The 13998-nt window shown below is 40.5% G+C and overlaps 1 long non-coding RNA gene across 4 annotated transcripts in view; it reads right to left on the reverse strand.

Moving 5' to 3' along the window:
• LOC131740255 (uncharacterized) overlaps positions 1-12050 on the reverse strand; it is a 91763-nt gene extending 79713 nt beyond the window's left edge. For 2 of the 4 annotated variants that reach the window (XR_010836142.1, XR_010836143.1), the window contains exons 1-2: positions 11737-12050; positions 10254-10397 (exon numbers count right to left, since the gene is read on the reverse strand). This is a non-coding gene — a long non-coding RNA (uncharacterized lncRNA). Of the gene's footprint in view, positions 1-10253; positions 10398-10453; positions 10517-11736 lie in introns of those variants that run through there. The other 2 variants (XR_009330866.2, XR_010836144.1) reach the window with 2 other exon arrangements.
• Between the last annotated feature and the right edge of the window lie 1948 nt (positions 12051-13998).

The following is a 13998-nucleotide window of genomic DNA, read 5'->3' on the forward strand; positions in this document are numbered from 1 at the left end:
CGCCTTCCTCAGAGCGCAATGCTCGCCACAATTTACAGCATTTTATGGGAAATGTTTTTACTTTGGTAATCCAAACCTGTGTGAAAATTGTAAGTAGTTCAAATCACACATTCATTTAATGTCACCTTGAAGTGTTTAACAACATGAGAATTTGATCCAATGTTCATAATTTTAAAGGATATAAATCTGGTAACCATAAAATGGTAAGCCAACAGGGCCCAGTACAGAAGCCACAGGCAGTGAAGCAGGTGTGTTTCCATTTGGTCTCTGTATTCTTTATTCTGGAGAAACTCTATTCCTCCCCCAAACAAACCTTCTTTTACTTATGTCTGTTCCTTTTTAAAAAAAAAAAAACTTTCATCTGTTTTAAATAGCTAGCATGCACAGTAAACTACCACATACGGTAACAAAAACCCTGTCATTTAAGAGCACATTTAATACTGATATTACAATATGTTTAATTGAAACAAATGAGTCACAAACGACAAATTAAACAACACCTCTTCTGGGTGAAGAGTCTCTCTCCAATATTTAAAAGAAGCTCTTCATGCAAAACTGTACTAAGCAGGGGAAAAGAGTATTCTATCTTTCCCTATGGAATGAGCCTATATGGTACTTTTTGAAAAAACTTGAACAGTAACAGCTTTTAGTCATAGTTTGCATTACAGTTTGCATCACAATAAGTTCAGCATTTATTATTATTATAATTAGGATTACCATCATCATTTTTTAACTGTCCTCTCCTTTTGGACATCACTTGACTTTGGACATCATTTGACCTTTGTTATCTACCACAGTGGTTCCAGTGCACTTTCAAATACTAGGAGTTTATGGTAATAGAATTGAAGGGATTAAAAGATTCTAAGTAGTTCCAAGACAAATCAGAAATAACCACAGGGCAATTATTAGTCCTTATGGTGTCTAGAAAAGTATTCAAGGTGTTGCCTATTTACTTGTCACCATTTATTGCCATATCTGCTCAGATCTGTTCACTTCTGACTGCGGAGGCAACACTTAGTACACCCCAGTGTGTATGCAAACTCTCATTGGCAGTTAATCAACGTTATGCTATTCGTCTGCCCTCTTGTTCACAGCCGGCTGGCCCCTCTATCACTTTGCACGAGCCTCTTAATTTACCATGTCATCCCACAGGCTTCACAGGATGATTACTCAGTGGGAGTGGAGATACATTGTTTCCATTTATCATCATTTGATGAACACCTGGGAAGGCATCCAGCATGCCACAAGACATTGATTTTAAAATATTGTGCTCAACAAGCTCTTGTGCAACCAATTTATTGAATGGACTGAACTCTAAGTAGGAAACATTTATATTTTTTCACGTAGCTGTCTTCGAACCTATTCTGCCATATTTTCCTTCCCTACCCTTTGGTCATATCTCAGGCAGATTCCACAACTTTCTGATTACTTTCAGATGTTAGAACAGTCTCCTTTTCCATCTCCTTAACTCCTTTCCAGTTTAATGTAACTCAACACACCCACTTTCATCCAATTTTTAAACTTCTCCTCTCCTCCTTCACTGAAACCTCATTTGTGATTTCATGGCAGCTGGAAGCAAGGGCATGGCTTGATCTTTCATTAGGTGCCCACATGGCTGTTCCACCATCATCCCTGATGCACTATGCTGCTTCTGGCTTGGCCAAATGGGAGATGGGAAGAGGGGTGAACATTAAAAGGGAAAAATCTATTTTAAATTAGTAGGTGCCCTGTGTTATTGGTTATGTGGTATCGGTTATTAGAAACCCTCTATCATGGAAGATGCCCAGATGTTGGCTTCCTCACAGAAGGGATGTTTTTGGGGGTCTCCCCTTAGAATCCTTCAACATTACACTGTTTGAAAATGTGGGCAATATTCTTTCTGGATAACTTCACATTCCTGATGGCACCCCCTACACCCTCTACTGTGGTTCACCTTCCCTGCCCTGCTAGACATTGTCTCTACAGGGCTCTGTGTTTGCTTCCTTCCACAGTGCCCTCTCTGCCTCGAGAAAACACACTCCTGCCCTCCCACTGGTGGAGTTAGTTGCCCTGACTATAGTTTTCTCCTCACTGGATTTTCAGCAGCAAGCCCATTTTCTAAATGAAAATCAGACACATGCCCGCTGCCTACTGAAACCAGGGTAAACGGATCAACATCACCAAAGAACTTGCTAATCATGAAGCCAGCTATCATGTTTTAAGGACACTCAAGGATCCCACTTGACTCATTTCTGAAGGCCAGACAGCAACCAGCCAAGGGTTAAGGGGTCAGTTTCCCCTCAACCCAAGTTTCCCCTCAGCCTCAAAGAAGGCACCCACCCCAGTTAGCTTGAGTCAGAGAAAAACATCTCCCTCCTGGCTATAGAACAACCATCATTTTCAAAGCATCTTCCTCCGCCATCAGATGCCTTTGCTCTACTTTTGTCATCTCATGTAACGTGGGCTAAGGGTCATAAGGTCATTGTAAATTTTCCTCTTAGCAAGTCCTATAGAAATGTCAGTACTTGTCTTCAGAACAAGAGACCACTTAAAATCCACTGTTGCCAGCTTTGAAGCCTCTGCTGAAACTCTGTGCCAACAGGAAGCTCATATGAGGCTCTAGAATGAAAGAAGAATAACCATATAATTTCTGTGGGTTCACTACACCTAAAAATTAGTTTAGACTTTATTAAGAATAGACCTATAGCAATCAGATACAGAGCAGTCACTCCAGAAGTCAAGAGAAGATATTTCCCAGGTAAGAGGAGAAATAAACTCCTCAAAATAAAGTTGGATCCTTAGTGGCTCTGTTATATTGGATGATTTCTTCAACACCCTCGTCCTGTCTTTTCCATTTGTGCGGTGGTTTTAAACTATGTCCACAAATTCCTTTATACTCTCTTCAAGAGCTGGAGCTTAATTCACCTCTCTGAGCATATAGGCGAAATTTAGTGATTAAGGTCTAAAGAAATAGAATATGGCAGAACTGATGCAGTACAACTAGGTCGTAAAAGTCAGTGACGGTCCTCCTTGTTCTCCCTCTTGGACCAGTCGCTCTGAGGGAAGCCAGCTATCGTGTTTCAAGGACACTCAAGGATCCCACGTGGCAAGGAACTAAGGCCTCCTACAAAAAGGCACGTGAGTGAGACATCTTAGAAGTGGATCCTCTGGCAACAGTCAAACCTTCAGATGATGCAACCCCAGCTGACAGCTGGGCTTCAGACTCACGACAAATGCTGCACCTCAGCTAAGCGGCTCTCAAACCCCTGACTCACAGAAACTGATTCAATAAGTGTTTGTTGTTCTCAGTCACTAAATTTCAGGGCAATTTGTTATGTCGGAATTGATAACTAATACAATATGGTATTTAAAAACATTCAAGTACATTAAAAAACCCATATATTCTTTCCTGAGATATACATACCATGTATGCCCCAAAGATACGAATAATCAAAAGCATACCTTAATCATTTCACAATATATGTGTATCAAATTATCACATTTTTCACCTTAAGCTTACACAACGTTATATATCAATTATATCTCAATAAAGCTGGAAAAAATAATCCTTGACCCCAAGTCAGATGCTGTGATAAGTTCTTCTGATATTAGCCTACTTAGTCACCTGAGTATGATTACTAATCCACAGATGATCAGCTGACAGCTGCCCCTACTCTTGGTAAACCGAATTGTTTTAACAGGAGTTACTTTAAAGGATATACACAAATTAACATAATGTGAACCTTTTTATGAGAAAATCATATCAATGTCAATAGCCACATGGGCCACCTGTAAGTAATAAAGAGAAGACTCCTCTGTTATTGATAAAATTATTCCTCTGTTATTGATATTTGAAATTGAAATATTACAACTCATTCCTATTTGTTTGAAATTAGCTCACTGTTAAAATTCAATTCACTTCAGTAGGGATAGTCCTGTATCTTGTTTGAGGAACACTATTCTCTTTAGTAGGAATGAAAGGTGTAAGATTAGGGTATGGGCCACCAAAGAGGAAAAAGAAGGAAGTGATTCAAAAGCTGAGAGTGCTAAGCACAATTTCACTGTCTTTCCAGACATTCTGAGGGTGGTCCTATAGCCTTTCAAGCTCTGTGAATTAGATGGCATTAGTTCCCAGAAGGCAGAGATTGTCTGTCTGTTATGACTACCACAATAATATCCAGCCAGTGGAAAACTAAATCACAACAAAACATCAGGCACCAAATTAAGTCAGACATCTATCCTAATAAGCAGCTGTTAGGCTTGGAACTGTCAACAATATCATGCAAAACTTCCCGGACGTTTTCATTAGGGTCATCTAGAAACCACATCAACAACAAATAGCAAGAAAAAAACATTTATCCAAGGAATAAAACCAGACTTTGTGGAGTGTTGCCGGTGCTGAAATAAAGCTTGCAGTCACTCAGCTGAACTGTGTTGTATGTGATCAAGAGACGATAGCTGAAAGCCACAGCTATTTGAGATGGTCAACCAAAGTTGACCACGAACAAGACAACCAGAAGAAACGGGGCCACAGTGAGGAGCTGAATCAAAAAGCATCCATTTTCAGAGGACCTTCAAGATGGCGGAGGAGTAAGACGCGGAGATCACCTTCCTCCCCACAAATACATCAGAAATACATCTACACGTGGAACAACTCCTACAGAACACCCACTGAACGCTGGCAGAAGACCTCAGACCTCCCCAAAGGCAAGAAACTCCCCACGTACCTGGGTAGGGCAAGAGAAAAAAGAATAAACAGAGACAAAAGAATAGGGACGGGCCCTGCACCGGTGGGAGGGAGCCGTGAAGGAGGAAAGATTTCCACACACTAGAAGCCCCTTCGCGGGCGGAGACTGCGGGTGGCGGAGGGGGAAGCTTCGGGGCCGCGGAGGAGAGCAGACCAACAGGGTGCAGAGGGGAAAGCCGAGAGATTCCCGCAGAGGATCGGTGCCGACCTGCACTCACCTGCCCGAGAGGCTTGTCTGCTCACCTGCCGGGGTGGGCGGTGCTGGGAGCTGAGGCTCGGGCTTCGGTCTGATCGCAGGGAGAGGAGTGGGGTTGGCGGCGTGAACACAGCCTGAAGGGGCTAGTGCGCCACGCCTGGCCGGGAGGGAGTCGGGAGAAGCCTGGAGCTGCCGAAGAGGCAAGAGACCTTTTCTTCCCTCTTTGTTTCCTGGTCCACGTGGAGAGGGGATTCCTTCCCTGTGTGGCCACAGAAAGCAGAGCACCGCCTAAGTGAGCTCCAGAGATGGGTGCAAGCTGTGGCGATCAGCGCGGATGCCAAAGATGAGCAAGAAACTCTAAGGCTGCTGCTGCAGCCACCAAGAAGCCTGTGTGCGAGCACAGGTCACTATCCACACCTCCCCTCCCAGGAGCCTGTGTAGACCGCCACTGCCAGGGTTCCATGATCCAGGAACAACTTCCCCTGCAGAACACACGGCATGCCTCAGGCTGTTGCAATGTCCTGCTGGCCTCTGCTGCCACAGGCTTGCCCTGCATTCCATTCCACTCCCTCCCCACAGCCTGAGTAAGCCAGAGCCCCCTAATAAACCACGCCTTTAACCCCATCATGTCTGGGGGAAGAATAGACGCCCTCAGGCAACCTACATGGAGAGGCAGGGCCAAATCCAAAGCTGAACCCCAGGAGCTGTGCAAACAAAGAAGAGAAAGGGAAATTTCTCCATGCAGCCTCAGAAGCAGATGATTAGATCTCCACCATCAACTTGATGTACCCTGCATCTGTGGAATACCTATATACACAATGAATCATCCCAAAATTGAGGCGGTGGACTTTGGGAGCACCTGTAGAAGAAGTAAAACTGTCACTCTTTGCAGATGACATGATTCTATACACAGAGAATCCTAAAGATGCTACCAGAAAACTAGAGCTAATCAACAAATTTGGTAAAGTATTTAGATACAAACTTAATGCACAGAAATCTCTTGCATTCCTATACACTAACAATGAAAAATCTGAAAGAGAAATTAAGGAAACACTCCCATTTACCATTGCAACAAAAAATTAAATACCTAGGAATAAACCTACCTAAGGAAACAAAAGACCTGTACGCAGAAAACTATAAGACACCGATGAAAGAAATTAAATATGCTACAAACAGATGGAGAGATATACCATTTTCTTGGATTAGAAGAATCAACATTGTGAAAATGACTATACTACCCAAAGCAATCTACAGATTCAATGCAATCCCTATCAAACTAACAATGGCATTTTTCACAGAACTAGAGCAAAAATTTTCACAATTTGCATGGAAACACTATACTACACTATATGCTATACTACAAAGATATAGTAATCAAGACTGTATGGTACTGGCACAAAAACAGAAATATAGATCAATGGAATAGGATAGAAAGCCCAGAGATAAACCCACGCACATATGGTCACCTTATCTTTGATAAAGGAGGCAAGAATATACAATGGAGAAAAGACAGCCTCTTTAATAGGTGGTGCTGCAAAAACTGGACAGCTACATGTCAAAGAATGAAATTAGAACACTCCTTAACACCAGACACAAAAATAAACTCAAAATGGATTAAAGACCTAAATGTAAGGCCAGACACTATAAAACTCTTAGAGGAAAACACAGGCAGAACACTCTATGACATAAATCACAGCAAGATCCTTTTTGACCTACCCCGTAGTAAAATGGAAATAAAAGCAAAAATAAACAAATGGGACCTAATGAAACTTAAAAGCTTTTGTACAGCAAAAGAAACCATAAACAAGATGAAAAGGCAACCCTCAGAATGGGAGAGAATATTTGCAAATGAAGCAACTGACAAAGGATTAATCTCCAAAATGTACAAGCAGCTCATACAGATCAATATCAAAAAAACAAACAAACGAATCCAAAAATGGGCAGAAGACCTAAATAGACATTTCTCCAAAGAAGATATACAGATTGCCAACAAAGACATGAAAGGATGCTCAACATCACTAATCTTAGAGAAATGGAAATCAAAACTACAATGAGGTACCACCTCTCACTGGTCAGGATGACAATCATTAAGTCTACAAACAATAAACGCTGTAGAGGGTGTGGAGAAAAGGGAATCCTCTTGCACTGTTTGTGGGAATGTAAATTGATATAGCCACTATGGAGAACAGTATGGAGGTTCCTTAAAAAACTAAAAATAGAACTACCATACGACTCAGCAATCCCACTACTGGGCATATACCCTGAGAAAACCATAATTCAAAAAGAGTCATGTTTCACAATCTTCAGTGCAGCACTATTTACAATAGCCAGGACATGGAAGCAACCTAAGTGTCCATCGACGGATGAATGGATAAAGAAGATGTGGCACATATATACAATGGAATATTACTCAGCCATAAAAAGAAACAAAATTCAATTATTTGTAGTGAGGTGGATGGACCTAGAGTCTGTCATACAGAGTGAAGTAAGTCAGAAAGAGAAAAATAAATACCGTATGCTAACACCTATATATGGAATCTAAAAAAAGAGAAAAAATGTTTCTGAAGAACCTAGGGGCAGGACAGGAATAAAGATGCAGATGTAGAGAATGGACTTGAGGACACGGGGAGGGGGAAGGGTAAGCTGGGATGAAGTGAGAGAGTGGCATGGACATATATGTACTACCACATGTAAAACAGAGAGCTAGTGGGAAGCAGCCGCATAGCACAGGGAGATCAGCTCGGTGTTCTGTGATCCCCTAGAGGGGTGGGATAAGGAGTTTGAGAGGGAGACGCAAGAGGGAGGGGATATGGGGATATATGTATATGTATAGCTGATTCACTTTGTTATACAGCAGAAACTAACACACCACTGTGAAGGAATTATTCTCCAATAAAGATGCTAAAAAAATAAAATTTAAAGCAAAAAAAGAAAAGGCATCCATTTTCTATTGCAATCAATAGCAAAAGCAAAGAACAGGGTATGCTAGGGATCGGAAATCACAGATGTCTCAGAGTACAGCTTTGTCAGTAAGCAGTAAAGAGACTGGATGCAATCTCCCTCAATTATAGAGAGGTCTACCAAAAAATATAGTAAGCATCTTGTTATATACGTACACACACATACATTGGGTTGTGCCTTACTCCTATCAACAACCTGCCCAGAATATACACATGGAAGCTACCCTCCGGCCTTTGTAACTTATTAATTCCTTTTCTTAATTATATGAATTCCTTCCCACAATACCTCTAATGCCCAAAGTAAACCACCCAATATACTCTTTAGCCACATTCATCACCCTCAGTCCACCTCCATGTAGCATCAGTATAAATCCATGGTCAGAATAAGCATAGATATTTAAATTCTTCTTTGGCCCCAGGGAAAATCAGAATCAGAAAACAGCAAGTCATGGTGAATGACTTATGGCCCAATATGAAAATACTGAGTAAGATATGAGTAAATGAGGCAAGTCCAAATGTGATGAACCACTGGGAGGCCTTCAAACTCATTGGGTTTATCTATGATCATTAGAATATAATGTATTTTTCCCAAGAGGTATCTTATTCTTCTGTCTTTCAAAATCGTCACAGCCAAATTAAAAAGGCTGAATATCTCACAACAACCAAGAACTTGATTTGTTGGATTTCGTCAAGATTGTCTGTTTCAGCCAAAATAAATAAATGATTTAATTAATTTTTTTTTTTTTAAAAAAAAGATCGTTTCAAATCCTATCTTTATAGATGAGGAAGCTCAGATTCAAATATTTGCCCAAGTAAACACCTGTTAGAAGTGTAGCTGAGACTGGCACCTGGGTTCCTAAGGCTTTTTACCAGTACTCTTTCTTTTTTAAAAAATCACTTTTTTATTATTAAATATTACATGCATAAACGTATATGTATAACATATTAGAAAAAAATAAGCACCCATGCACCTCCACGACCATGCTTGAAACAGGATATCACCAGTATAGATCTGAAGTCTCCTATTCCTGATATGATGGGATCCTTCTTTCTCCATCATTGGTAAACTACTATTCTCAATTTTTATCTTTCCTTTGCTTTTAAAAAATTTTACCACACACAGACACAGACATACCTATGTTGGCTATTGTTTAGTTTTACCCATTTTTGTCATGTATGTAAATGGAGTCATTTCATAAGCATTCATCAGTCACATTTTTTGCTTAGCATTGCATGATTTTGAGAGTCAGACATGTTGATGTGTGTAGTTACAGTTAATTCATCTTCACTGTTGCAAACCATTCTGTTGTATGTGTACACAACAATCTGTTTTTCACCTGTTCGACTGATGGACGTTAAATTGTGTCTGGTTTTCACTCTTAGGAGCAATGCTAATCTGAAAGGTCTCATGTATGACCTCTGGCAGAAACATACAATAGCATCTCCAGGGAACATACTCCAGGAAAGGAATTTCTGGGCCATAGCATATGTACATTTTCAACTTTATAAGGTATTGCCACACCGGTTTCCAAAGGAGGTATACGAATTTGTCTAACTATTCTTCTTTCTTGATAACATTACCAACTATCCAGGGGTGCCCAATGCATTTACAAGGGTCCTTATTAGAGAAAAGAGGGAGGTAGGAGGAGAGACAGAGTCAGAGAAGATGTGATGATGCATCTCCTTGGCCACAAGCCAAGGAATTATACAGCTGCTAGAAGCTGGAAAAGGCAAGGGAACAATTCTCCCCTAGAGCCTCCAAAAGGAACAGAGCCGTGCTGCCCCATTTCAGACTTCTAACCTCCAGAACTATATGATAATAAATTTGTTTTGTTTTAATCCACTAAGTGTGCATTAAATGAATGCAAATGGGTAGAGGTTGTGGGGAACGAGAAGTTGTTCTTTTCACTTCCTAAAAAGATCCCAGTGCAACCACCAAAAATGTCTTGTTACAAAGACAGAAAACTCAGGAAGTTTAATATCCATGCTGAGTACTAGGTGAAAAAGAGAAAAACAAAGAAGAGACTGAAAGACACAGTTATAGAGGCTCCTGCATTCTAAATGAGGAGATTTTATTTTATCTTGTAGGTTATGAAAAGCTTTTGATTGATTTCAAGCAGTGCATTGACAGGATCTGATTTGCATTCTGTGTAGATGCTCTGATGTCCTAGTGGAGATGTACCCAAGATAGCATGAGCAGAGCAGGGAGATAGACTACAGATGGAGGCTGTATCAGATCAGAGGTGAGGCAGTGGTGAAGAGAGACGAGGAGGAGGCAGATTTGAGAAATGACTAGAGATAGATCAGCAGGATTTGGAAAGGAACGGCATTTGATGGCTGAGAAAGAGTAAGCGTCTAGGATTATCCTTACCTCCCTGGCTTGGACATTTGGATATTCGGTTGGGTCATAATTGAGATAGGAAATACAGAAGGGAGAGAGTTTCAGTTTCTGAGGAGGGGAATAAATGAGTTCTCTGTGGGACACACTAAGCACCAGGGAGAATGTCAGTTCAGTCTGTTAAAAGATAGAAAGAAAAAAACAGGTTAAGAAGAGGTTTTTGAACAGCTTACCTGCATGATTCTCTGTATCCTGAAGTTGAGCATCCAGTGACAAATCGGCAACAAGGAAACCTGAGTATTGAAGAGCTATCAAGAAACTATATGTACATAGTTTATAAATAAATGAGTGTTAGGTAAATTGTGGTGTGGAGCAGCTATAAATCTTGCTCTCGGTGCAAAATTTGTTCCAGAAGTTCGAGCTTCTAGTTGGTGATGCTTGTGGTTTCCGGCTAAATGTAATGCTATTGTCAAATTGCTTGTTTGAATTCTTTATGTTTATTGGAGTCCCAAGTGTGGTAAAGAATTGACCATGTAGCAACAAATATTTGAAGAGATAAAGCTTAATATGAACACAGTCCAAACCAAAGAAATATGGCTGGGTGAGAATGCAGAAGCAAAAATGTGCTTTAATCTCAGGGACACAAAGCTGTTATATCCAGCATACGTTGATAACTGAGAAATTCTTCAGAAAGCAAACTAAAAGCAGTACAAATAAAATTCAAAATTTTAGAAATTTTAGAAAATCTAAAATTAGCAATCTAACTAAAGCTTTCAAAGTACTGGGAAGCCATAATATAGAGCTCTATTTCATATGTAGGAGATTAACCCACGACATGCAAGCTTATAACTTCCTTTTCACGAGCATTAATCAAAATTGATCTTTAGCCATTATGCCTTTAATGTATAACGTTCTCTTCATAAGTAATTGATAAATTGAGGACTTTCCAAAGCCATAAAAATAAAGCAATACGAGACCTCAAAACTGTTCCAATCTATATGTTTATTCTCTAAATAAAACTAGGCTAGATAAACCTGCCGTTACTTTCAAATAATTTTAGAGATGAACATAATCCTGCTTCCGTCAGTAGTCATTCCAGTATTTCATCACAGGAACATCTCCTTGGGTCTTCTCCAAAATATCGTTTTTCTAAATTATTTAAATTCCACTGTTTCTAATCAGTAGGAGATGACCATCCCGAGATAATTTTTCCAATTTAATAGTTAGTAAGCAGATGCTGTTCCAAAGAGGGTGATATATCTAAACATCCCCTTGGAAGAGCTAGTTGGATCCTTAAAGAAAGGATTCTTATGTTATATAGAGTGTGGCATTATTAGAACGACCTTAATTTATTTTTAATGTTTTTAACCCTGAAATGTCTTTCAGAAACAGAATGGATTTCTATGATCATGTAAAACAATTAGCTCCCCCCCCACCCCAAATTAAAAACATAAAATAACCTAGGGCCTCAGCAAGAGGAATTAAAATGAAATGACATAAAGATTCATTTACTCACGTGTCTGACAGTGGATGTTGGCTGTCAGCTGGGAATTGCGCTGCAGCCGCAGCCTGGAACAGCTGCATGGGGCCTCTCTACGTTGCTGCCTCACAACATGGTAGTGAGGTCCCAGAGGAAACATCCTGAGAAAGAGAGAGCAAGGAAGAAGCCATAGCACCTCTAATGCTCTGGTCTCAGAAGTCACACGGCATCCTTTCTGCCACCTTCTATTGGTCCAGGCATTTTAAAAATCAACCCACATTCAAAGAAAGGGTGCAGCGTCCCAAATTTAGGCCAGCGAGGGGCGTGTCACATTGTAAGAAGATCACAGAATGGGCTATCTACACTGGTGTGGCACTTTTTAGAAAGTACAATCTGCCATAGGCCGGATTCCAGTAAGAATGTGTCACACATCAGAGCACATCATTGTTAGGAAAGAACACTAATATCAGTAGACTTAGAATAAATAATGTGGCAATCAAATAAAGAAGAGAAACATCTTCCTTCTCAATTTAAATATTATTTATACAGTATCCACGGCAAAAACAAAAAACAAAACAAAAAAAAACACAGTTGTGCAGATTTTACATAGCTAGTGAGTGAATATAAATTTTGAAACACAAATAATTCCAATTTCGGGAGAACATTCCGGTATTCTACTATATACACAAGCAACTAAACAGCTGCTGCTCTACAGCCTTAACAGGAAACAGTGAAATCACTAAAGGGATGTGGAAAGATAGAAGCTTCTGTTACCAGTTACAAAAGTGAGGGATGCATCTTCAAATGCCAGTGACGTTTATTACAGTTCCTGTGGGAAGGCAGTGCAGAATTTCTTAACATAAAAATTGAACTGCTATATTCAGAAGAACCACTTGGGTTGAAAAGATTCCAGTATTTTCTGTTTTCTGAAATTACCAAAATGTATCCTGTCATGGAAAGCTGATATCTCCTATTTTGCTCAAGCTTATTAAGCCTGGGTACAAAAAATAAGCCACAAAAATTAAAAATAAAAAAGGATGAGACAACTGCTCTTACCCCTAACTGCATAAAATACATAGCTCCTAGTGGGCAGTTAGACACACAATACAGTTTGCTCCTGTTACCAGGGCAGACTCTAACAGAGAGCTATTGACTTATATTCCCAGAATGCCCCACTGCCAATGCCTCTGAGAGCTCCCTCAGCACTCTCTCCATATATATGGTTTTACTGGGAACTGTTGTTAAGTTCTTAAAAAATTTCAAAATTGATTGATACAGAAATGGAATCTGACCTAAGCCAAGACAAGGGAACCGTCCTTCAGGATTTGTGGACCTGGTGGCCAGAGCTATAAGATCAAAGCTGGGAGCTAGGAGTTCATGTTTTCACCACAAAAGCTACTCTGCTGCAAGTAAGGAACGAAGCCAAAGTAGAAAGAAAAGTGGAAATGGAGAGTCCTGGCTTCATTTGTGTTCTGGTTGTTCTTGAGAACTGATTACATTACTGCCCTGGCTTCTCTGAGACACCCCACGTATTAGCCAGAAATCACCCACTCCGCTACAAGGAATAGAAAAATCAGTCAGTAGTGGCTTCAATTTTTTTTTCAGACTGCAGGAAGTCCAGAGCTGAAGTAAGGATGACATCAAGTATCCACATTCTCTGCAGCTTCCCAGCTCCACCGCTCTTGGAGCATTTATCACAATAGTACAAGAGGCTGTGGCACCTCTTAGGTTTGATGAGACTCTGCAAGGTGATGTATCTGAATTTCAGACAAGATGAAGAGCAGGCACGAGATTTTATTTGAGAAAGAGCTCTCCCAGGGACTCCCACCAGAACACAGGGTTACTCCTAGCTATAAAGGAGATGGAGATTTCTTTTTTTTTTTTTTTTTTTTTTTTTTTTTTTTTTTTCGGTACGCGGGCCTCTCACTGTCGTGGCCTCTCCCGTTGCGGAGCACAGGCTCTGGACGCGCAGGCTCAGAGGCCATGGCTCACGGGCCCAGTCACTCTGCGGCATGTGGGATCTTCCCGGACTGGGGCACGAACCCGCGTCCCCTGCATCGGCAGGCGGACTCTCAACCACTGTGCCACCAGGGAAGCCCCTTGTGAGGGTTTTTTCTTTTCTTTTTTTTTTTTTTTTTGAGATGGAGATTTCTAATTTCCTTGAGAAGTCAAGAGTCATAAATTATCAACATACAGGGAAAATGCTCAAAAATTTTGATTGGCCACAAATGAAAATTATCTGCTAAACCCTAGTACACTTTGACCAACTTACCTGTCCTTAAACCAACTTGAGTTTCT

Source organism: Kogia breviceps, chromosome 13 (genome assembly GCF_026419965.1).
Source record: "Kogia breviceps isolate mKogBre1 chromosome 13, mKogBre1 haplotype 1, whole genome shotgun sequence".
Lineage (NCBI taxonomy): Eukaryota > Metazoa > Chordata > Mammalia > Artiodactyla > Physeteridae > Kogia > Kogia breviceps.